The sequence below is a fragment of the Phyllobates terribilis genome, unplaced genomic scaffold (assembly GCF_046119375.1).
Source record: "Phyllobates terribilis strain yellow unplaced genomic scaffold, ASM4611937v1 Scaffold_13__5_contigs__length_258822181, whole genome shotgun sequence".
In the NCBI taxonomy this organism is placed as follows: domain Eukaryota; kingdom Metazoa; phylum Chordata; class Amphibia; order Anura; family Dendrobatidae; genus Phyllobates; species Phyllobates terribilis.
The window spans coordinates 32,908,486-32,935,093 of NW_027362773.1; positions in this window are offsets into that span (position 1 = coordinate 32,908,486).

The following is a 26,608-nucleotide window of genomic DNA, read 5'->3' on the forward strand; positions in this document are numbered from 1 at the left end:
CATCACCCCCGGAGGTCTGCAGCAGCGCCGGTAACCATTACCGGAAACCACAGGTGGTGTCATGAGACAAACTGTACACTAAAACCCCTTTTTAAAGAGAGACCCAGAGTATGGGCCCGGGAGCCGACTGCCGTAACCTCCTAAACAAGGTAAAAGCCCGGGTACCGAGTCCCCTATATCCCCCTAGGCGACACATCTCTCTTCCTGGCATCACGAACAGGATTCGAACAGACCCGTTATCACCGGGTATTGTGCGCCTAGAGACTGTTTTTCTATATTAAATGTGTTGCCCGCCCCAGAACAAAAGGCGCCATTATGTGCGTTCTCAAAGACAACAAGGAATCACCTCCCATCGTGGGCCGAGTCCCTGAATGGTGCCAAAAGTGAGGTCCGCCCCAAGCATCAATGGCCATGTATGTAGATGTGTCTATCAAAGTGGGGGGGCCGCCCCCAGGTGTGACCGACAGCCAGCAGCCATGGGACCACCCAAGAAAGGGGAGAGGGAAGAAGAAAACTAAGAGACAGGGAGTGGTCTCGACCAGTCTAGATAGACTGCACCCGGCAGGCAACATGGAGGAGAGTCCGGAGCAAGCTCCTGTCCATGGCCTGCAGCCGCCAGAAGTGCCTCTCACCCTGGAGGGGGTGCTAGCAAAGTTATCCCTGGAGGATGTGGAGTTCCTCCACGCCGAGATGCAAGAACTAGGTCGGCGGATAGAAGTGGCCCTGCAAGCTGCGATCGGGACCTGGAAAGCGGAGCTGGTGGAGAAGTTGGCGACCTGGCAGCGGTCGGCGCTGCAAGTGATCGGCGGCACCCAAGAACCGGCGGAGCTGCTCATGGATCGGGAGGTGATAGGCCGAGCTGAAGCTGTCGCAGGAGCAGGTAGGAGTGATGTCCCTGTCCCGGACGCAGCTGGCGCTGCACCATTCCTGCTCCCCCTGCCGGAACCGCTTATCCCGGGCGCTCATGTGGCGCCCCTAAGGGTTCAGTCGCCACAGAGCTACTGCACCTCACCCTGAGGTGTGGTGTCTCCCTTCTCTCAGGTAAGGAGGGAGTGCTGCACGGAACCCCAAACACCTGCATCCAACACTACATTGCTCCAGGCCAGCTGGAAGGGCAAGATGCAATGTGTTTTCTGCTGAGCCCTGTCCCTGGCTGGAGTTGGGGGAACCAAAGGTAGGGGGAACCAGTAGTGGGTGTGGGTGGAGGAAGTAGTTAGAGGAAGCACTTGTAGAAGGAGATATAAATAGGGAAGCCATCTTAGAGAGGGTGTTCAGTCAAAGGAGGAGAGTGAGAGGAGCAGAGCTTTTGCAGGAGCTCTGCTCCAGAGGCGGGCCTAGCCAGTTAGGCCCAAGTCTGAAGAGAACAGTTAAGTCAGTGGGAGCAGTTCAGAAGAACAGCTCGGGACAGTTCAGAAGAACCGTCCGGGAGCAGAGTCTCATTAGGAGATCTGCTCCACAGTTAGGGCCAGGTCAGAAGGCCCCGGAGGGGAGCAGGGAGTAGGCTCCATTTTGAGAAAGGATCCCAGGGGATACGGCACGTGCAGGACAGCACCCGTACGTCCCGCATCTGTCAGAAGACAGAGGGATCGCTGCGGCATTCTAATCCCCCAGGAGGGTCAAGTGGGTCCCGGATCCGACGTACTGGAAGGACTTCAGAGCACCCGAGCGGGATTGAGAGTGGGCAGCGCAGAGCAGGAGGGAGAAGGACCAGAGTATAGACGGTCCAAATAGGAACATGAGAAAGTGGGGTTCTGCCAGGTATTCCCAAGTTGCCTGAGGAAGGATTGAACCCCTGCCCGGTGAACGCAGCGTGATGCGGGAGGCCTTTACCTGTATAGTGCACCTGTGAAGTGTCTAAAGAACTGTGAGTAAAATCTTGGATGACTGCACTGCACTGCCTCCATCTATTCTTCATTGGCACTATTGTTCCCCCTGCACTGCAACGCCCAGCGTGACCCACCCTCCACTATCACACTACCCTGAGGCCTGCTCTACCTGTGGGGAGCCATCCCATCACAAGCTGCCCTAACATCTGCCTCAGAGGACTGTAGCAGCGCTGGTGATCATCACCAGGTACCACAGGTGGCGTCACGAACTTTCCCAAATCCCCATATATCCATATTCCCCCTTTTTGAGTGATCGCCCTGGGCCACGACCGGGCCAGCCACCGTGATATCCTCCGGCTACCGGAGGCCCGGCTGCCGAGTACCCCATGGCCCTGCGGGCGCGTCACTCACACCCCAGACCTGTACCCTGGTGATCACGTCATCTACACCAGGCACCGAAGTGAGAGGGGCTGGTATGCCCTAAACGTCCACAGGGTGGTGGAGGAAAGTGAACCCTCGCCATCTAGAGCTGATGACCCGGCTGGGCTAGCCTATTGTGGACAGATGCTTCACCGGAGGGAGCACCACTATTAAACTGTTCTTTGAAAGTACTGTACATAGTTACCCGAAAGGGTACGGCAGTGACACTGCAAGTTGAAAGGCTTTGCGTGTGTTTACTTAATTACCCGGTAAGGGTATAAAGACTTGTAGGCTGAGGACTGTGAGCAGCCAAAAACTGTCCCTGTAAATAGTTCCACTTCTTATAGAGCCCCTTATTGGTTTTATGCAACAAATGACCTCAGAACAAAAACCCGTTTGGCGTGGCCGAAGACGTGGACCAACACTTGGATCACTTATGCCCTGCAGCCACGCCCAGGGTCTACGTTGAGGGTTTTTCGGGTGGGTCCCTCATGCTGCTGATGTTGCACTTTCATCGGTGAAATGGTCACCAGATTACTGGACTTACTGTAACTTTATTATTGTTATTGTTATTATAATTATTGTTATTGTTGTAACCTGTTACAAAATGCTTCAGTCCAGGAGTACTGAATTGTACTAGGGGTGGAATGTGGCACCCTGCTGCACACAGGTACCACAGGACCCAAAGGGTGCATGGATGGACTTCTTCACAAGAGGCCCTCATTACAAACAGACACCTCCACCCTTCCACCTCATACCACCAGAGGGAGCCCGTTAGGGATATATATATATATATATATGGAGGGTGGAGCCAGGCAGTCAGTTCAGTAAGGAGTTGAGTGAGAGAGTTCAGAGAGTGTGCTGCCACTGAGAGCAGTGAAGACGCAGCACGTCTGCTGCTGTATTGAGGGCCCCGAGTGTGGCTGGAGGCAAAGAGGAGAGGAGAGAGGAGTTGAGGGGGCAGAGGAGCATCATAGGCTCACCCCAAGACACAAACCAGACACCGGGTCCGCGCCTACAGGGTCCTTTATACCCAGTAGGTATCACCGGCATACCAGGAGGACTACAAGTCCCTGGTCGACCTGAAGCTAAACCCTTGACAGGACTAAGAACCACGAAGGCCCCGGCGTCCAGGGATAGTGGTTGCCAGAGAAAGGTCCTACTACCAAGCGACAGGTGAAGGAACAGCACGACACAGAAGCTAGGCCCAGTACCGAGTACCCTGGACCATACCTGACATCCGCACCAGTAAAGGTACTGAAGTGAATCCCCTGTCTCTGTCTGTAACTCCTGCTGCGCCATCTCTCCTGCACTACAAGCCCCAGCATCCCCACCACCTGCAACTACACTGCCCCGGGGGCCCGCTCCGCCTGTGGGGAGCAGAAATATCCCAGCTGCCATCCCATCACACCCGGAGGTCTGCAGCTGCGCCGGTAACCATTACCAGAAACCACAGGTGGAGTCACGACACGAGACAAACTGTACACTAAAACCCCTTTTTAAAGAGAGACCCAGAGTACGGGCCCGGGAGCCGACTGCCGTGACCTCCTAAACAAGGTAAAAGGCCCGGGTACCGAGTCCCCTATATCCCCCTGGGTGACACACATGCACCAAATCAAAGTCTTGCAGAATGATGTGATTTTTTCCACAGACCGATACAGCATGAAAAAAAATTGTGATCAGCATGGCTTCATAGAATAACATTGGTCCAAGTGCTATCTGATAAAACATTGGATAGCAGTTGTAGAAGTTATGAGCTCATGTGAGCGAGACCTTAGACTGTGCAGGCGCACACCCCATTGAGTTACACGCAGTTCTTAATTTACTCTGAAGATCAACAGGGTAACAACGTTTTGAACTTTTGACTTTCAGACTCCATATTTCATCATCCATTACTGCTTTGAACGTGAGACTACCATAATTTTATAGACAATCATCTTGGCTATCTCATACATAAATTTGACTTTCAACTATTTAGCATATGATTAGTTATGCAGATTCTTGTCATGTCACTGCATTGTTACTGCTTTGGTCCCGAAAATCCAAATTTAAATTTTTATTATTTTGTTAGTATTTTGTAAATCCACCTTGGCTTTCCACACTGCCTGAATCCTTCTGGGCATGCTCTCGATCAGATTCAAGCATGTCTCAACTCAAATCTGATCTGAGGTCTCTTCTACACGTTTCCAAAGTTGGTGCATACTGGTCGAATCATTTGAGATAGTATACAGCTTTATCTTCAACTCTACCCACAGGTGTTTGATTGGGTTGAGGTCTGCAGACTGTAGGGGTCAATCCAGCACCTTTACTTCATTGTACCATTTCTTCTCCAATCTCGACGAATGCTTTGGGTCATTGTTCTTCTAGAACAATATGTGATTCTTTTCATACCCATAGTATTCGAGAGTATGAAGTAACTCATCTTGTAGGATACTGACATATAGCTCAGCATTGAGACCACCATCGATCCTGGACAAGTATCCAAAGCCTTTGACTGTGAAGAAACCCCTTATCATGAGGCTTCCTTCATCGAACTTTACAGTTTCGTCAATTTCTCAACCCATTAGCCCCTTTTTCCCTTGTTTCTTCCAGACCAATTTGCACCCATAAGTGCCTAGTCTGTTGACTTTCGTCTCATTGCTCCAAATCACCTGTTTCCAATCTTCTACTTTCCGCTTTTCGGACTTTTTTGCAAACTCAAGCTAATGCTTCTCATGACGATATTGAAGTCGAGGCTCCTTCACCTTTTTTCAGGCCACCATTCCAGACTTGTGTAACGTGTGTTGCACGGTGCTTGCTTGGATGTCTGTGATCTCAGTATTACAAATTATACAAGCCACCTCCACTGCCGTGTTTGTCGCATCAGAACTGATGGACCTTGTCATGAGCCAACTTTTTGACTTTGATATTTTACCTGGATGTCCACAGCTTTTGAATGGATGGATGGACTTCATTTTGTATTCTTCCAACTGTCATGGCACTCACATGATGCAGTTTGCAATTTTCTAGGCCGAGAGACCGCTATCGATGAGCTGGAAGATGCTGTGTCTCTTTTCTTGGGACATATATTGTTCATGGCTGCTACTCGATTGGAACCAGTGACCTTTTGCTTGGGAATCAACCTAATAACACACTAAGCTAATAGGGAATGTGAGAACAAGTTATAATTTGTAGTATACAAGAAGAAAAAATGTTTCCACCACTAGGAGCAAAACAGTAACAATGCAGTGGCATGACAAGAATCTGCATAACTAATCGTATGCTAAATAATTGCAAGTCAAATTTATGTATAAGATAGCCAAGATGATTGTCTATAAAATGATGTTTTTTTCACTTTCGAAGCAGTAGTGGATGGTGAGATATGGAGTCTGAGTGTCAAAAGTTCAAAACATTCTTACCATTTTGTTCATCAGTGTACTTTTACATAGTTAAGAGAAATAACAGAGGAACAAAACAACATCAAGTTAAAAAAAAGATGCTCAGAACTATTTAATTGGGAATACATATATTTACTAAAGCAGGAAAGTCAGTCAAATTTCAGGTCCCCTGTAGAGGGATTCTACATGACTATAAAATTGATGGCCTATTGTTAGGATTGGTAATTGGATTTATACCTTGAAAACCACCTTTGATCAGCCCTGTAAGGGGGCCACTTTTGACACAAGTGTGTTTTTGGTGAGGATTTTGTGGGGGCAGGAGTCAAATACCGGCATTGCAGTAGGAGAAGTTTGCATAACACTTAAAGAAGTTGTCCACTTTTAGAGATGCTTTTTTTAAATTTATTGCCAATTTTACTGGCTCCATAAGGGTAAGGATTAGTCGCTAAGGGAGACTCCCATCACTATAGACCTCACCAACACAAAAAAAGCAGGAGCCAAACATCTCCAAAATGTAAAAGAGGAGTTGTTTTATTAAAAATATAATTTTTATTAAATCAATATTAAAACCTTCTTTCAGTAGAAAAGTGATACACAGAGAAGTTGTGCGGTGAAAACACAAGAAAATTGTATGACAATTACAAGCGAAAACATGTATCCATCAATAGTGCATAGGTAATTGGGTAGCATATGAAGAGATATAATAATTAATGAATAGTCACTGATTAAAGTTATAACATCTCCTCAAAAGATGAAAGGTTCAGAACAATGTCCTGCACTTTCTATAATCCCTGTTCCGTAGCATAATATAAATAGCATGGTAACAATGTTGTCCCATCCTAAGCTAAAGTGGCAAGTGCATAGATGTAAACCTGATGATAGTGGTAGACTATCAATAGAACAATGGAAGCCGAACCTGTCCTAAAACAAAACCATGCTTACCCATGAAAAAGTAAATTTGTTCTGTATGTCAAACTGCCCCGATGCGCATTTCGCATACCTCGCTTCTTCAAGGGACCTAGATATCAACTGTGTCAGTCTGCGTATATATACCCTCATGTTGAGTCCAGGTGTGGCTAATGATGATCAGCCACATCCAATGGGCGCATGTGGGTGGGGTAACAAGTGATCCGCAGGAGGTGACGGGTGTATCTTGACTGCCGTGCGTTCCAGGAAGAATTGCTTCCTGTGACGTCATGTGGAACGCACGGCTTCATTCAGATGCCCGAGGCGGCGCGGATCAAAGACATTCCGCCCGCACATGCGCACCCAACGGATCTGCAAATAGGTAAATCCAACGTGTACACCACTAAGAAGTGACACAACAGAGATAGGATGATAAAATCTACCTCCTATGCTATGTCATTTCAAAGGCAGATATATACTACCAATCCCATCTCCAATTCAAGAGAAAAGTTCCCTCAATCAATGAACATTCAGCATATATAGATGTATTTGCCCAATATGTACAAATACCAGTATCCCAATTATTGCCACTATACATAAATACCTAATGTATATAAAGTAACATTAAATTAATAACAAATATATGTTTTTATACAATAATAACCAAATAAAAATGTGGTAATTTCTGGAACTGCCGTTTGTAGATAATGATTGTATGAGATGTTCAAAAGGAAGAGGGCACACATCTAAGCCAAATAATATGCAATATTCATCAAGGTAAGAACAAACTACTGAAAATAAAACCAAAGAAACACATAGTTAGTATTAAAACAAAAAAATATTAAAATCCAGAGTTTTTTTTAAATTTAATTGCATTTACTTGGGGCTGAAAAATCATTTTTGCAATTGGTTTTTATAAAAAATGTTGCACCATTTGGCTTTTACAGACTCTTTATTTCCCAGCAGGTTGAACTTTGATGTGATCTATGGTCATAAATCAGATAAGAGGGGTTTATAATAAAAAAGAAACAAGAGTTAAAAACTTTCCAATTAGACTCTCAGACCTAGCTCAAGGGACAGATTTTAAGATAACACTTTCTGCAGCCTTCGATACGTAGTGCAACATAGAAGCAATGGAAAACAAACATTTTATATGAAACTCAATTGCAAAAATGATTTTTAATCCTGAATAAATACATTCTAGTAAAAAAATTGTCCCTGAAAGTAGACAACTAGAGATGAGGAGATCTTTTGAAATCTGCATTCATCATCTTTACCGACTGTCAAATTTTACCAAAAAATTGGAATTGTAGTGAATAAATCTGTGGTAATTTCAATTACAGAAAGCTGGTAATTACAGTACTCAGAAAATTCATGAGGAGGAGAGGAGAGAGAGGACCCTGCTGAACATAAGAGCTTACACTCTACAGGAGAAAGGGAGAGAACTCCATTGATCATAAGAGTTTGCACTCTACAGTAGAGAGAGACAGGACCCCGCTGACCATAAGAGCTTACACTCTACAGGAGAGAGAGAGGACCCCGCTGACCATAAGAGCTTACACTCTACAAGAGAGAGCGAGGACCCCGCTGACCATTAGAGCTTATACTCTACAGGAGAGAGCGAGGACCCCGCTTACCACAAGGGGTTGAACTCTACAGGAGAAAGGAAAAGAAGACCCCGCTGATCATAACAGTTTATAGTCTACAGGAACGAGAGAAAGAGGGCCCCGCTAACCATAAGAGCTTACACTCTACTGTACAGAAGAGAAAGAGAGAGGACCCTACTGAACATAAGAGCTTACACTCTACAGGACTGAGGACCCCTCTGACCATAAGAGCTGATATTCTACAGGAGAGAGAGGGGACCCTGACCATAAGAGCTTAAACTCTACAGGAGAACGAGACTTACCCAGTGACTCTGGAGATGGAATTCGACTCTGCCGTACATTCTGTGCTCCACTGGAAACTTCTGATCTGTAATGGCCCAGGTAATGACCCCCACTCTACAAGATATGATTATCCCTAAGATGTCATAGCTGCAGGGAATTATGGGGAGGTCCGACAATTCAAAAATATGTTTGCCTTCTCTCTGATGCTTCAGCAGTGTGGGAAAAGGTGCTGAGCAAGTTTATTTTTCAAATTTTATCAAATTTTAAAATTCTTTAATGTGCTTGAAACCGCAAATTTTGGTAAATTCGTCTCGAATTTGATCTTCTGTGAATCAATAAACTCATCTCTTTGGAAAACCCCTTTAAAAGCTTTAACTGCTGGGTTTTCAGACGAAGGCCAATCTGCAGACTCTCTTAGCTAAGCAGCTGACAAGTGCTAACCTGGTGCCTATGCTCTACAGTAGTTTTCAGGACCCTTCATTTACCGTTTTGCAGAGTAGACACATAGAAGAATCCTATAAATACAGAGAGGGTCTGAAACTGTGTCTGTGAGGTGCTCAGGGGAAGGATTTTGTTGAGCTTTACATCAGTATAATTAATTGGATTAGTGAATGCAATTTCCATCATCCTGCGATAAGGAAGCTGGCACTGGCTTTCTTTCAGTGGGACTTACTAATTTGGTGGATGCACTTTGCAATACGATGTGATTTGCGGAGACTAATGATTTGCTTAATTACACTTTCTGCGGATTCACATTTCACTCTGCTTTTTCATGCTGAATTCAAGGCTCTAGCCTTTACTTAGATGCAATCTTTTTTACTACCCAACACAGTAAGTCCATCTTTCCTTCTCCGTATTGTATGTTATGACTGAGTTTATATATCATCAACGTGCTAGAAAGTATTTCTGGAGCATGTATGATCAGTATAAAACTATAGTAACATCTGCATAGGAGATTTTGTAGCAGATTTACTAAAAAATGAAGGCAAATAGCACAGCAAGTCACTAACAGATGCGAACAAAGCAAAATGACAACTATGGGTATTACTATGGAATTTTTTTTGTAACTATACACATTGATGATTATGATGATGATGATGATTATCATTTTATTTATTATTATTATTTTTTGTATGAGTAGAGAAAGACTAAACTTGGTTGCAAAGCCAAAATTAAAATCTGACTTCTTTCTGCCAGTTTGCATTTGGCAGGAAGCTACTAACACCTGTTCCTAGTGAAGCTTACAGATTTATACAGCTCCCCTTAAATTCAGTGATACCTTTATAAATCTGTATACACTTAGATGCCCCTGTGGTGAATGCATGCAGCCAGAATTATATTATTTTTCAGGTTAGAAAAGGAACTCTCCTGCAGATATATTGTAAACCCATTCAGCGCAAAATTTTATATCTGAAACAGAAACAATGGACGATAAGTTTAACCCCTTCCCGACGCAGCCAATTTCCATTCATTCGCTTTCGCTTTTTCCTCCCCTTCTTCCAACAGCTATAACTTTTTTATTTTTCTGTCCACCAAGACATACAAGGGCTTGTTTTTTGCAGGACGAGTGGTACTTTTGAATAACACCGTTTATTTTACCACATAGTGTACTGCAAAAACGTGAAAAAAATCCAAATTCAGGGAAAATGTGAAAAAAAAAACGCAATTCTGAGATTGTTTTTTAGGAATTGTTTTTACGGCATACAAACAATCAAAACGTTACTTCTTAGATACCGGTCTGATGCCTCTCACTAAGATAAACCACAACTCACACTTTGCACTGACGAGGGGCAGTACCCCGAAACACAGTGTCTGCAAATTGAGTTTCTGGTCTTGGCTTTTATCCTAAGTCATGTGACAAGGCTCGTTAAAGGGTTGATATTGACTTTTAGGATTGCTACTTCCAATAGGTGGCACTAGAGTTCTAGTTCTCTTCCTCTCTGGAGAGACAGTTTGCAATTTTGGCATTTTGGATTTTTTTTCTCTTTATGAATTAGGTTAATTATTTTTATATTTTGATAGATCGTACTTTTCTGGATGCAGCAATACCACAATTATGCATTTGTATTATTTTTGTATTATTTTTATTTTTATGGGGAGTGATTTGAACTTTTATGTTTTTTGTCTTCAAATTTTTAAAACATTTTTTTTTTACTTTTCACTGTATTTGTTATACTTGAAGATGCGATTGTCTGATCGCTTTTGCTATATACAGCAATACCAGAGTATCGCTGCATAAAGTAAAGATCATATTCTCCTTTAAAGTTCGGCCACAGGCTAGGTTTCAAGGGAACTCGGTAATAGCAATCACATAGGTCTTCAATAGAACCCTGAGTGCCATTGCAACCCATCGGCACCCCGTGACCATGTCAAGGGCACATAGAGTGATGCGCACACCTGCCAGCATGCTGATAATGCCACTGTCAGAGTTTGGGAGTGTCATTTACAGATTAACAATTGCAGTTAGAGCCAACTGCAATTGGTAAAGGTAGGTCCTGGCTGTAACACACAGCCATTACCTGCCATATATGGGGCGAGCTCACCCTGTGATCCCGCTCCGTATACTTGCTACTGACTTGCGCCATACATGTACAGCGGTAAACAGTGAACAGCTAATATAAGTGTGATATCGACCTCTAGGCAAGGAATGGGCAGATACTTAGTTTGGCTATAAGGGTTCCTCATTTCTCTGTTTCCACCATGATATATTTGATGCACTTCGTTGCTTGCTAAACACCTCTACTCCTCATAGCTGCTGTACACGTCCATCTATATTTGAGCCAATATGAGATTAGAAGTCTGGACAGCCCCTTTACTTTTATGATGAGCTGCTTTTTAGGCTTCTTCAAGGTATCTTTTTTCACCATTTTCTCAAACATTTGACACCACTTCTTCAATGCATTTCATTTGATAACTGTGGCCCACATTACAACCACTAGATGGCCACATTTAAACTTTTGCAGCTTAGATATCTCGTGACAAAATAACAATATCATTTTTTTTTCAAGTTGGTCACATCCCTCAACGCATCTCAGGATACGTTGAGGAAAGAGCAAAGAAAGGACACTAAGGCAATTTGTGGTTTCCAGATTGTCATTGTCAGCGGTCACAACATGGTGAAAAAATGGAAGTCAATTCTGTAGACAGGTAGTTAAAATATTGGGACTAAATGCAGAACTGTAAAATAGCCAAGCTAAGTGGTACAAGACCATACAAGTTTCTACTTCTGACTCTTCTGAGTCCACCTCTGGGTGGAGATTGACCCAATGGGAGCAGATACAGCCATAATCACAGTAAGCTACACTCACTTATAGCTACTAATGCAAAGACACTAAGGGGCTAAAAAGAAAACCTGCAATTATAGAAACTGCAGCACTGTAAAGAAAAGGAAAACTGAAAAGGGACAAAAATCGATTTGCCAGCTATTGGCTGGGGATTGACATCACATAATCTTGAACAAGAATGTTAATGAAGGGACATAGGCCAAATTATACAGAGAACTGAAGTTTCACAAATGAACTATCTTCATTTAAATAATTAATTTTAATTGGATTTTTCTTAAACTCTCTACTTCCTGCCATAATTCGATCTCAAGTTTTACCAAGCCTTATTTTTATATAAATATATAAATATGTTAGCTGCTACTTATTGTATGCCATATTGTCTAGGATTAGGAAGAGATGGTGTGCTCAAAGGAGTTATCCATCTCAAGGGACTATATACAGTATATCTACAGTCATGGCCAAAAGTATTGAGAATGAGACAAATAGTAATTTTTCCAAAGTTTACTGCTTCATTTTTTGTAATGGCAATTTACATATACTCCTGAATGTCAAAGAGTGATCAGCTTAACAGCAATTACTGTACTTGCAAAGTCAATATTTGCCCAGAAAATGAACTTTAACCCCCAAAACACATTTCAACATCATTGCAGTCCTGCCTTAAAAGGAGCAGCTAACATCGTTTTAGTGATTAATCCATTAACACAGGTGTGGATGTCGATGAGGACAGGGCTGGCGATCAATCAGTCATGATTATGTAAGAATGACATCATTGGACACTTTAAAAGGAGGCTGGTTCTTGGTATCATTGTTTCTTTTCAGTTAACCATGGTTATCTCTAAAGAAACACGTGCAGCCATCATTGCACTGCACAAAAATGGGCTAACAGGGAAGAGTATCGCAGCTACAAAGATTGCACCTCAGTCAACAATCTATTGCATCATCAAGAACTTCAAGGAGAGAGCTTCCATTGTTGTCAAAAAGGCTCCAGGACGCCCAAGAAAGACCAGCAAGCACCAGGACCGTATCTTAAAACTGTTTCAGCTGCGGGATCGGACTACCAGCAGTGCCGAGCTTGCTCAGGAATGGCAGCAGGCTGGTGTGAGTGCTTCTGCACGCACTGTGAGGCGGAGACTCTTTGAGCAAGGGCTGGTTTCAAGGAGGGCAGCAAAGAAGCCACTTCTCTCCAGAAAAAACATCAGGGACCGACTGATATTCTGCAAAAGGTACAGGGAGTGGACTGCTGAGGACTGGGGCAAAGTCATTTTCTCTGATGACTCCCGTTTTCGATTGTTTGGGACATCTGGAAAACAGATTATTCGGAGAAGAAGAGGTGAGCGCTACCACCAGTCTTGTCTCATGCCAACTGTAAAGCATCCTGAAACCATTCATGTGTGGGGTTGCTTCTCAGCCAAGGGAATCGGCTCACTCACAGTCTTGCCTAAAAACACAGCCATGAATAAAGAATGGTACCAGAATGTCCTCCAAGAGCAACTTCTCCCAACCGTCCAAGAGCAGTTTGGCGCCCAACAATGCCTTTTCCAGCATGATGGAGCACCTTGCCATAAAGCAAAGGTAATAACTAAATGGCTCATGGAACAAAACATAGAGATTTTGGGTCCATGGCCTGGAAACTCCCCAGATCTTAATCCCATTGAGAACTTGTGGTCAATCATCAAGAGACGGGTGGACAAACAAAAACCAACAAATTCTGGCAAAATGCAAGCATTGATTATGCAAGAATGGACTGCTATCAGTCAGAATTTGGTCCAAAAGTTGATTGAGAGCATGCCAGGGAGAATTACTGAGGTCTTGAAGAAGAAGGGGCAACACTGCAAATATTAACTTGCTGCATTAACTCATTCTAACTGTCAATATAACCTATTGGTACTCATAATATGATTGCAATTATATTTCTGTATGTGATATAAACATCAGACAAACACTAATAAAAACCAGAGGCCAGCAGATCATGTGAAAATATAATATTGGTGTCATTCTCAAAACTTTTGGCCATGACTGTATATGCATCTAGGTTAAAATATATATATTACCTGAATGCATGCATTTGGGCCAGGAAAAAAAATCATTTTTGCAATCGGAAAACTGTTGAAAAGTTATGCACTATTTTGCTTTTATAGGTTCTTTGTTTCTATGCACATTTAACATTGATGTTATCTGTGGTCAAAAAGCCACTGAGGAAAAGCTTTACAAACTCCAAGCATCCCCTGCAAGTCACCTTCCCTTCTCTTCTGGTCTAATTGGTACCTGATCAGTGTAGCAACTGTTTGGCTGCAGTGGTCACGTGCTTACCAAACCATCAGAGAAGGAAAGGAGACTGAAAAGTAGGATAAGAGGGGATACCAGGTCAGCAGGATGGAGCAGTTGCTTGGCATCCATGGATGAGCATGAGCTATATATTTTTTTATAGAGCATACATGCAATATATTAAAGGGAATCTGTCAGCAGGTTTTTGGTATAAATTCTGAGAGCAGTGTAATGTAGTAGCAGAGAGTCTGATTCCAACGATGTGTCACTTACTGGACTGTTTGGTGTAATTTTGATCTAAGGGATAAGGTTTCTCCTTGTGGAGAGTGACTTGCCAGGTCTGGCATGCCAGAGTGAGGAGACTTAAACTCCTTGTATGATTCTCTGGAAAATAAAATATGCAAATTGTCTCTTCAGAGAGGAAGAGGACTTGAACTCTAGTGCCACCTATTGAAAGTAGCAATCCTAAAAGTCATTATCGACCCTTTAACAAGCCTTGAAATATGACTTAGGACATGCCAAGTCTGGTGTGACAGATCTGACATGTCACTCTCCACGAGGAGAAACCTTACCCCTTAGATCCCAGTCTTAGCCTCTCACCAGTCTTATTGTACCTCGCCTCTCATGGGTGAGGGGCAATACCCCAAAACACCTTGTCTAGAAATTGAGATTTTGATTTGGCTTTTATCCAAAGTCATATTTCAAGGCTCCTTAAAGGGTCGGTAATGACTTTAGGATTGCTGCTTCCAATAGATGTCACTAGAGTTCAAGTCCAGTTCCTCACTTTGCATGTGTAATTTTGATAAAATTCTTGTTTGTCTGATGTAGATGTAGCAGAGTTAAGTCTTCTGAACTGTGTATAACCCCACCCATGGCCCTGACTGGCAGCTTCTTGTGTATACTGCATTGTCAGCAAGCTGCTAAACAGTGGTGGAAGCGGGGTTACACAGATTAGCCTGACTACCTGGCACGTGACACCTAGTCCTGCAGAGTTAATCTTCTTGTGATAAAACATTGATTGTATTGAAATTACAACACACAGGCTGGTAAGTGACACATCCTTGGAATCAGGCTCTTGTGCCCTATATTATGCTACTCTCAGATTAAATAGCAAAAAACCTGCTGACATATTTCATTTAATTAAAATGGGGCAGGAAAAGCATCTAATACCTAAAATGCCCTTCACAAATATCTATTTTAAGCCACAAATCACTTTTGTAATTTGCTTTATTTTAAAATACTCTACTTTTCTCACAATATAGCTAATCTCTTCATGTGTTTTTTTTTACTGTAACATTTCATTCAAGGGGAGTCTCAAATGACAGGTCATCAGGAGGATTGCCCTGCAGTCACTTCACCCTTTTACCCTGCCTTGAACAGGACATCATCAGGGTGCAGCGCTGCAGTTGTGGCACCCCAGGGGTCTGGTTACCACAGTAATAGAAATATTACGTCTGAGAGCAGGTGGGAGGTTTCTCTGGTCAGGAGCCCTTAAGCATGCAACACTTCCTGCCCAGACCTGGGAGGGGAGGAATCTGCCCTTATAAATTGGGTCTGGGGCGGGATTAGTGAGTTGAGTCAGAGCCTGGAGACAGTTCCAGACACAGGGAGAGTTACAGCAGGAGCTCTGTAGGAGCAGAAGACCAGGGGCTGGAAGCTAAGCAGAGAAGTAGCTCGCCCTGGCAGAAGAATCTAGGAACCGGACACAAGAGTCCGAGGCTGTGGGGACTGATATTCACCCAGCAGCAGAAACCAGCCGGCAGGGGATTCCAGGTCCTCTGGCCATAGAAGCCCGGAGGCTCAGTCACAAGGAAGGGACTAGCACCGCCATCCAGGAGCGGAGGCTAACAGAAGGCCCCAAGTCACCAGCCATACGGGTGAGCACCACACGGTATACTCAGGGACGTGGGCTACTTCTACCCGCTTACAGCAAGGTAGCCAGAAAGAGTGCAGATAGACGGGGAGGCCTACAACTCCACCTGGCCAGGGGAACTCCTGTTTGCTCGCAGACTGACCAGGCCCCTTATGTTAGCCAGTACCCCCGGGAGGGTCTGCCTTAATATAACCAGTAAAGACCCTGAACTGCACTGCAAAGACTCTGAGTCGTTCCTGCTTCATCGCCGCACCAGCACTACTAGTGTTGGGACTCCCGTGCACTATCACCCTCACCATCAACTACACTGCCCTGGGGCTCCATTCTTCCCGTGGGGAGTCACACTACCTCAGCTGCACACACCATCAGCCCCAGTGGTCTGCCTTGCAGCGGCGATCCGCGCTGACCGCAATCCACGGGTGGCGTAGTCGGACAATTAACCTAAAACCCCCACAAAATACCGCCATCGGCCTGACCACCCTGAGCCAAGGGACCGGGTCACCGCCACGGACTCTACAACCCCCAGAGACCCGGCTCCGGGTATCCCACACACGTCCACACTAGGTCCAGGGAGCGAGTCAGCTTTGGCGTAGTCGGCAGGATTTCGTGCCCGCAACCACCGGGTACTGTGTGCCTTCAAAAGACTGTCCTACCTGCCGTGGTGAAGGTTTCAGCCATCCAGAGCCGTTTCCCGCCATCTTCAAAAGTTTGCCGCCATCTTCAAAAGTTTGCCGCCATCCGCAGTCGTTTTCCCGCCATCGGACGCCATCTTCGGGACGCCGCGCGGGAAGAAGAGGGGCGTGGATGCCGAAAGCGCGCGAGACCCGAAGCTCCGCCCCACGCACCGATGCTGCGCAAGGTCCTGGATGGGAGAGAGAGTGACGCTGACGTCACCAGAGCGCGACGCAAGGTCCTCCACCCTGACGATCGTCTGTGGAGCCGCGGCCTACGGAGAAAAAGCAACAGAAGGTAGGCCACACTTAACTAGGGGGGAGGAAGATGACGGATACGGAGGGACCCTCTACCACAGGCGCGGCCACTGCCGCAGTAATGCCATTTACAATGCCCTATATCCCCGGAGCGGCCTGGCTGCCCCACTACTCAGGGGAGTCGCATACCCTAAGCGACTTTAAAGAGAGACTGTACAGCCTGTTTAAGGTGTACCCCCTGACAGAGGGACAAAAAGTGAGCATATTGGTAGGCCAGCTAACCGGGGCAGCCCAATGTGAAGTAAAGTCCTGGTCAGTCAGGGACAAGGAGACTGTAAAAGAAATCTTAACCCGTCTGAGGGACACTTTTGATACCCGTACCTCAGCAAAGATCAAAATGAAATTATATGGGTGCAAGCAACGGGCCCAAGACAGTATAAGAGACTATGCTTTGAGTTTGCAAGAGGCCCTGGGAGCCATTAAACAGGCAGACCCTGACAGTGTGCGGAATGCAGATGAACTGTTAACTGAGCAATTCATTGAGGGTCTGCTGTCCAACGCCCACCGAACCCAGTTACGTGGAATGGCCTTGCAGAACCCTGGCTTAGACTTTGCAAAGTTCAAAGACAGGGCCATCCGGGTGCTCCGAGAACCGGCACCGGGTAGCGCTGTAACCCACCGGCGTCCTGCTATTACCTATCACCAGGAGGCGGCGCCCTGGTCTACAGAGTCTGTAGGAGCTGGTGCGCAGGCTTTGGATTACAACCCGGCTACAGACCTGCACCATCAGGTCCAAGAGTTAACCAGAAGCGTAGCCGCGCTAACCAGAACTGTGCAGTCTTTAGAGGTTTCCCCTCCAGGGAAGGTCCAGCTGGCATCCGTACCGGAGGACGTCCCGTGGCACCGACAGAGGAGGATCCCAACGTCCAGAGGAAGACCCAGCGACAGATACAATGAGGACGGACAACCCATCTGCCGCCGCTGCAATCAACCCGGACACATGGCAAGGTGCTGTCATTTAAACGGGCACAACCTGGGGTAGAGGGCCGACCCCCAGGCATAAGATCATCAGGCCCATCGAACTGGCATGATAAATACGTAGGGGGACGTCCGGTCTTGCCTGTGGTACTGGATGGCATTCCTATGAGTGCCCTACTGGACACTGAGTCACAAGTGACTACCATCCCGTACGTGCTCTTTAAGCGGTACTGGAATGACTCGGACATAACCCGCTACCCTGATGACCACCTGAGTATCATAGCCAGCAATGGTCAGCCCGTGCCGCAGGTGGGATTCAAGGTGGTGACCATTAAGGTCGGTAAAGTCGAATTGGCGGCACAAGGACTGATTATTGTGGACATAGACCATCATGAGAGCCACCCTAGAATAACCTTGGGAACTAACGTGATTGAAAATTGTCTTGCAGAGGTGATTCTCATTTTACAGCAGGTTGCCAAGAACGCCAGTTCCAGCCAGGAGCGCGTTCTCCAAAAAGAGTTCCGGGCGCTGATGAAGCGGCAACAAGTGGAACTATCCGGTGGTGAGATAGGTAGAGTGAGAATGTGTGACCCGTTCCCTATTGCCATGCCCCTGAAAAGTGAGATGATGATCTGGTGTCGGGCAGCTATTGGTCTGAGAGGTAGAGACTACCAAGCTATGGTAGAACCCGTTTACTCAGACAGTAGGCCCACCATTTTGACAGCACGGGGGGTGGTCGATGTACGCAATGGAAGGGTGCCCGTCCGCATCATAAATATCGGGGAGAGAGAAGTACACCTGCCCCGGTATGCCACGCTAGCCAGATTGTTCACTATAAACCAAAATTCTGTAAAGGCCGTAGAACCCTTGCCTCCATCTCAACCAGAGGAAGGTAACGGCTCTAAGAAACAAATGGAGGACTGGTGTCAGCAACTGCATTTGGGTACTGACTCCACTCCCTCACACCAAAAACAGGGAGTCTACTGGGTGGTTCAGGAGTACGAAATGGTCTTTAGTAAACACCCGCTAGACTGCGGGCGAGTAAAGGGGGTAGAACATCACATCCCCACAGGAGACCATCCGCCCATAAAGGAAAGATACCAACCTGTACCCCCTGCACACTATCAGCATGCAAAGGGGATGTTGCGGGACATGAAGGAGGCTGGGGTAATCAGGGACAGCAGTAGCCCCTGGGCAGCTCCACTAGTTCTAGTGAAAAAGAAGGACAACACCATGAGAATGTGTGTAGACTACAGAAAGGTCAACCGTATCACACACAAAGATGCATACCCGTTACCTAGGATAGAAGAATCTTTAGCTGCATTAAAATCTGCTAACTTCTTCTCCACTTTGGATCTTACTAGCGGGTACTGGCAGGTTCCTGTAGCAGAGGCAGACAAGGAGAAGACTGCATTCACCACCCCGATGGGCCTTAGCGAGTTCAACTGTATGCCGTTCGGGCTCTGCAACGCACCAGGAACCTTCCAGCGGTTGATGGAATGCTGTCTGGGACACTGGAATTTCGAGACGGTCCTGTTATACCTGGACGATGTCATCGTCTATTCCAAAACCTACGAGGACCATCTGAAACACCTGGCAGAATTGTTTGACGCCCTGGCAAGCTACGGCCTAAAGGTGAAACCCTCCAAGTGTCACCTGCTGAAACCAAAGGTGCAGTAACTGGGACACGTGATGAGTGCAGACGGAGTAGCTCCCGACCCCGATAAGATCACCATGATTAAAGACTGGCCAAGACCCTCCAGCATAAAGGAAGTGCGGCAGTTTCTCGGGTTGGTAGGCTACTACCGAAGATTCATTCCCGGTTTCACCAAAATGGCAGCTCCTATGCAGGACCTCCTGATAGGTCAATCCAGGATGGCCAAAAACCAGAAGCCGCCCTTCAGGTGGGAAAAGCTGGAAGAAGAGTCCTTCCGCCAGCTGAAGATGGCCCTCACGGGGGATGAAATCCTGGCGTACCCTGACTACAGCCAGCCCTTTATCCTCCACACGGACGCGAGCAACATCGGGCTAGGAGCCGTACTGTCCCAGATCCAGCAGGGGAAAGAACGGGTAATCGCTTACGCCAGCTGAAAACTACGGCCCACAGAGAGAAACCCTGAGAATTATAGCTCATTCAAGCTAGAGTTCCTGGCAGTGGTGTGGGCAGTGACCGAACGTTTCAAGCATTACCTTGCCTCTTCCAAGTTCACCGTGTACACGGATAACAACCCGTTGACACACATGGACAATGGAAGACTTGGTGCCCTGGAGCAGAGATGGATGGCCCGCCTGTCCAACTACGAATTCACCATCAAATACCGGGCGGGATGCTCAAATGCCAACGCGGATGCCCTGTCCAGAATTCCAAACTTACCGGACGTCGGGGAAGATTCAGAAGAACTGGAAGAAATCGAACTCCCTGCGTTCCACCGTCATGGGATTACCCTGTATTCCCACCGTGTGAGGGACAGGCGCTCTGCTACGTTCAATCCCTTACCCCACTACAGCTGGGCAGAGACACAAGACAATGATCCCGCAGTCCGTCGGGTGAAGGAAATGCTGACACAGGCTGACGCCCGTCTTGACCCAGACGCTCTGGAAGAGACTAAGCAACTGTGGAAGGAGAAAAGCAGGCTGTTTCTTTACAAGGAGAAGCTGTGCTGGAGAATGGTCAACTCTAGAACACATGAGCTGACCTGGCAGGTAGTGGTCCCAAGACGAGACGTGGCTATGGTTCTGGAGGCGTACCACGACGGAGCCGGACACTTCGGATGGAAAAAGCTGGAGTTCTTGTTGCGTGAACGGTTCTACTGGGTAGGCATGAGAGGAGCCATCGAGAGGTGGTGCTGAGACTGTGGCCCGTGCAACCTAAGAAGAAAGGACCGTGCCAGCCAGAAGAGTCCCCTGCAGCCCATCATCACCAGGCAGCCACTGGAACTGGTAGCCCTGGACCATGTGAAACTGGCTCCAAGCAAATCTGGGTACGTCTACGCCCTCACCATCGTAGATCACTACTCCTGCTTCCTGGTGGTGGTCCCTGTCAAGGACTTAACGGCCCAAACAGCAGCCAGGGCCTTCCAGCTGCACTTCTGCCGTCCACACGGGTATCCGGAGCAAGTGCTGATGGACCAAGGACCAGCCTTCGAAGCGGAGGTCTTCCAGGAGTTCTGCAATCAGTATGGCTGCAGGAAGATAAGAACAACACCCTATCACTCTCAGACCAATGGACTATGTGAGAAAATGAACCAGGTGGTGATGGACTTGCTGAAAACGTTGCCCCTGGAGGAACGCAGTCTGTGGCCTGAAAAACTGCCTGATTTGGTGGACTTGTACAATCACATCCCCGTAGGCTCCACCAACTGTACCCCGGCTTACCTAATGAGAGCAAGACCTGGTAAGCTGCCTATTGACCTGGATATGGGAGTCCTGACACCTGAGGACACCTCGCCAGAGGCAGACTGGGATACAGAACGGCAGCAGCAGTATCGTAAAGTACAGGAGAGCGTCGAGCGGAGTCTGTCTCAAACAAGAGAAAGGCAAGAGAAGGCTTATAACCAGTATGCTCCCGCTGTTCCCCTGGTACCTGGAGAGCAGGTCTTGAAGAGAAAGAGGCGGCTCCACAAGTTGGACGACCAGTGGGAGAAGGGCCCGTACACCGTACTGCCCTCAAGTCATGAGAACCCAAAAGTATGTATCATCAGTAAGGACGGAGGAGAGACCACAGTCATTGTCTCCAGAGACCACCTGAAAAAGTGTCCCGAGCAGCTGCAAAGCCCTGACGAAGATCAAGAGAACCCTCAACCCGCAGAGGAAAGGGAAGAAATGATCAGTACCGTACTCAGAGACTTTCCCCGGTCCTGGACTCAGATCAACAACGCAGTCATGGTACCCGTCCTCACCTTTCTCCAGCCAGCCCCTCAAGGGCCTACAGAAGAACAGGTAGTGTCAGAAGAGCAGCCAGCCCAGGAGGCAGAAAATCCATACCAGCAGCCCAGGAGAATCAACCCTCTGCTAGTAGTGAGCCTGCCGTGCCCCAAGTAAGCCAAAGAGTATGCAGAAGCTGCCAGACCTACCCGCAACACCTTCTACACCCTGTAGTGCAGAACCAGATAGTGGGTTACGTAGGTCCAGCAGGAGCACTAGAGGACAAATGCCCGCTCACTGGAGAATCCAAACTATGGTGTGAATTTGCTTGTAAATTGCCAATGCTGAAAAAGGTTTATGTTTTTGTTACCTGGTTACTAATTATGTTTCTCTAGTTACCCTTCAGGTTTATTTGGACTGACAGGTTATGGATGCTGAGTAACCGGAACTACAATGTAGATAGTTGCACCTTGGTGCCTCTTGCGAAGATGGCCGCGGAAGAGAAAACCTGTCTGGCGTGGCCTCCTTGTGGCCCAAAGTAGCTAGCCTCAGCCTTGCAGCCACGCCCAGGGCCGACGCTTGGGGTTTGCTTTGGACAGGTACCCTACTCTGTACCAAGACTTCACCTTGTTGGGTGATATGGACTCCCGGTTACGGACACGCCGTGACCTCTAAAGACTAAAGCTTCTTGTATATATGTTGTTGTATTATTGTTTATACCCTGTATTTGTGTTTTCTTAAAAATGTGTTTAGTCCCGGAGTACTAAAATTCACTAGGGGGGAATGTGGCATCCCAGGGGTCTGGTTACCACAGTTAATAGAAATATTACGTCTGAGAGCAGGTGGGAGGTTTCTCTGGTCAGGAGCCCTTAAGCATGCAACACTTCCTGCCCAGACCTGGGAGGGGAGGAATCTGCCCTTATGAACTGGGTCTGGGGTGGGATTAGTGAGTTGAGTCAGAGCCTGGAGACAGTTCCAGACACAGGGAGAATTACAGCAGGAGCTCTGTAGGAGCTAGGAGCAGAAGACCAGGGGCTGGAAGCTAAGCAGAGATATAGCTCGCCCTGGCAGAAGAATCTAGGAACCGGACACAAGAGTCCGAGGCTGTGGGGACTGATATTCACCCAGCAGCAGAATCCAGCCGGCAGGGGATTCCAGGTCCTCTGGCCATAGAAGCCCGGAGGCTCAGTCACAAGGAAGGGACCAGCACCACCATCCAGGAGCGGAGGCTAACAGAAGGCCCCAAGTCACCAGCCATACGGGTGAGCATCACATGGTATACTCAGGGACGTGGGCTACTTCTACCCGCTTACAGCAAGGTAGCCAGAAAGAGTGCAGATAGACGGGGAGGCCTACAACTCCACCTGGCCAGGGGAACTCCTGTTTGCTCGCAGACTGACCAGGCCCCTTATGCTAGCCAGTACTCCCGGGAGGGTCTGCCTTAATATCACCAGTAAAGACCCTGAACTGCACTTCAAAGACTCTGAGTCGCTCCTGCTTCATCGCCGCACCAGCACTACTAGTGCTGGGACTCCCGTGCACTATCACCCTCACCATCAACTACACTGCCCTGGGGCTCCACTCTTCCCGTGGGGAGTCACACTACCTCAGCTGCACACACCATCAGCCCCAGCGGTCTGCCTTGCAGCGGTTGTCCGCGCTGACTGCAATCCACGGGTGGCATAGTCGGACAATTAACCTAAAACCCCCACAAAATACCGAAATCGGCCTGACCACCCTGAGCCATGGGACCGGGTCACCGCCACGGACTCTTCAACCCCCCAGAGACCCAGCTCCGGGTATCCCACACACGTCCACACTAGGCCCAGGGGGCGAGTCACAGTCACTTACCACAGTTTCCTTCATCTCTGCCCTCTGATGATATCCACTATCAATGGGACTGATAGAAGCTGTGGGAAGGTGAGCGCAGCGCCGGTACACTTCTGTTACCACCAGCCCACAAATTGTTTCTCTAACCGGTACATCATCAGGGGATGGTAGTAGAAGTACAATCACAGAATTGACTGAAATAAACTGTCCAGTTGAATAATAAAAAACCTAACCCATAAGGCACCAGTCATTTTGGTGCCCTGTATTTTACACAACAGATTGGAGAAAAGAAGAAAGAAAAAAAAATGTTATCATCTACATTTCTGTAGCAGCATGCAGGAATGTACAGTTCATAATATAAAAGTTTGGGAAAAGTCCCCTTTAAGTTTGTGACTCAACAGATTTTAGACTGATGTGCCACTAATGGACATTGTACCCCATGAAAGATGGTGTGATGAAGTCATCTCTGGAGTTAGTAGAGTTATGTTACCCGGGTAAAGAAACACTTCATGCAGGGTATTGCTGGGTAGTTGATAGAAAGTCTGAAACACTGTCAATATAAAGCAAGATTCTTTTCCCTGTTTATGTTAAAGGGGTTGTCCACTATCAACTGATAGTCACCTTCACCACTTGTCCCAGCCTAGTAATGTGGGTGACAGGTCTCTTGTGGCATTGTTACGCCACATGTTCCCTGCAGCCAATCAGAGGCTGCTGTCACTTCTTCCACTTGTTCGACATTTGTCCATGAGAAATGAGAGCTCAGCAGCCCAATAGACTACGAGGATTGGCTACACAGCTCACATAGCATAACGTCACATGAGTCCCAGCACTGACAGAGCCTGTTATATTTTTTTTTAGTAGAGGACTACTTCCTTTAAAAAGGATAAAATAAATAACCAAAACCAAAAATACTCCACACCTTGGGCTATGTTCACACGTTTTTGATGCGTTTTTGCACTTTTGCATTGCTTTCAACCAAGACAAATGCATTCACTGGGAAATGTCATTTTAACATTTTACAACCTTATCTGGCCATGTGGTGTGTAACACATCATCAGACACATGCATAAAGTGCTGAAAAGACATGGGAACAGCATGGGGAAGACCCCTTGAAGCATCTCTGACAACCAGGTCACGGCCTAAAAGTGTGCCCACCATAAGTGATCCTTGGCGCATGCGAAGATGCCTCTCACCATGCACCTGTCGTTGCAGACTTGGAACAATCACCGTCCACATCCTTGTCCCAGTGCAGCGTTCAGTTGTCCCTACCCCATTCCTTGGAATGCAAGCGCAAATATGCAGCCAACCACCCACCACCCACAGGCTGCAATACTTTACTGCCAAATTTTTGACAGCTGCTTGCACTTGAAATGTTGCCTTTAATGCTCATGGAGGTGGAAGCTTTTCACAACCTCATGCCAGCGGCGGCCGGGTGTCCATACTCGGTCCTCAGCCGCCACTATATCTCCCAGCATCATCTCCATCTTCCACAAGCACGGGTTGCACAACATTACCCGTGCCCTCCCCAGTGAACTTACCGGGAAGGACCGCCTACCCACAAACACGTGGTCAAGTGAACGTGGCCAGGGACGATACGGAGCCAGTCCACAGCTTTTTTTGCTGAGTGGTATTTCACCACAGCCATATTCTTTAGCTTGGTGAAAGGACTTGGGAAACCATATCTACTTCAGCGTTCATTTCTCCCAGGAAGTCCTCTAAAGCTGCTTTCACTTGAAATGTGGCCTTTTAGGCTCATGGAGGCGGAAGCTTTTCACAACCTCATGCCTCATGCCTCGTGTCCATACTTGGTCCCCAGCCCCCACTATTTCTCCCGTTGTCGTCTCCCTCTTGTACAAGCGCAGGCCCCTAAACATTACTGCTGGTATTTTTCTGAGGGAATCTGCTTGTCTTCTACCAGCCTGGAATATTTTCTGTAAACTATGGTACGACGCCATGGTATTAGCACTGCCCCCAGTACCAGTAGCAAAGCCATCCCCAATTTCCTTCTCAGGAATTTTATTTGGTAGACTGAGTGGCTGCCCAAATACATTAGTTTCTCACAAAGGAGCTGAAGATAGAGTGGCAGTAGGTGCAAGTCTCTCCAGCCTGTTAGATATCAGAGGGTGAATGGCAGCACATTGGATCAGTGGTTAGCACTGAAGCCTTGCAGCTCTGGGATCCTGAGTTCAAATCCCAGCAAGAACAACATCTGCAAGGATTTTGTATGTTCTCCCCTTGTTTGCGTGGGTTTCCACCTCAGTAAAAAAGCAGCCATAGAGTGTCCGGGAACCTTCCCACACACTTTTCTTAGCCAGGACTGCTTCTCGGTAGGGTTGGACGGTCCCACCAGAGAATCCTCTGGTGTGCCCTGGCTTCTAGATCAGGAGAGTTCATGATAGCGCTAACTTTGCAGCTGCTATGGGGCTCTTGAGCGGGGGAGAAAGGTGAGCCCTCAGAATCAAATCCTCTGGTGGGCCCAATGTTTTTCAATCTGAAACAGCTTCTCAGTGGGAGTTGTATTTCACTACAGCCATATTCTTTAGCTCGGTGAAAGGACTGGCATAGATGGAAACTGTATCTACTCCGGCTGTCATTTCTCCGTCATCAGGTTCTGCCCATTGTCACACACGACCATGCCTGGCTGTATGTTCAGCGGTGAGAGCCACAGATCAGGCTGCTGTGTTACAGCTTTCAACAACTCTTCAGAGCTGGGTGGTTTGTCACCTAAGCATTAAGCACGTTATCTTCAGCACAGCCTGTTGCCGCTTGGTCAAGGCAGTGCTGCAGTGCTTTCAGCTTGTAACTGATGTGGTCATTTCGGAGATGGAAGAGGAGGTGCAGGAGCTGAACAATGTGATTACATTGAGGTTACATTGGCGACTCTATTTTTATACTAAAGAAAGATCCTACTGTTTGTTTTTTTTACGTTATTTTTTAAGACAAATGCATTCACCGGGAAATGTAATTTTAACATTTTACAACCTTATCTGGCAATGTGGTGTGTGACACATCATCAGGCACATCCTGTTTCATTTATCATGAAGGGAATCTGAAAGTCACAAAGCCTATTTTTATAAGGCATCAGGCGGCCCTTAATATTCTTAAAAGGCCAGCAGTCGGCCCTCGCTATTGTTAGAGAGCCATCAGCCGGCTATGCTTTGTTGTTC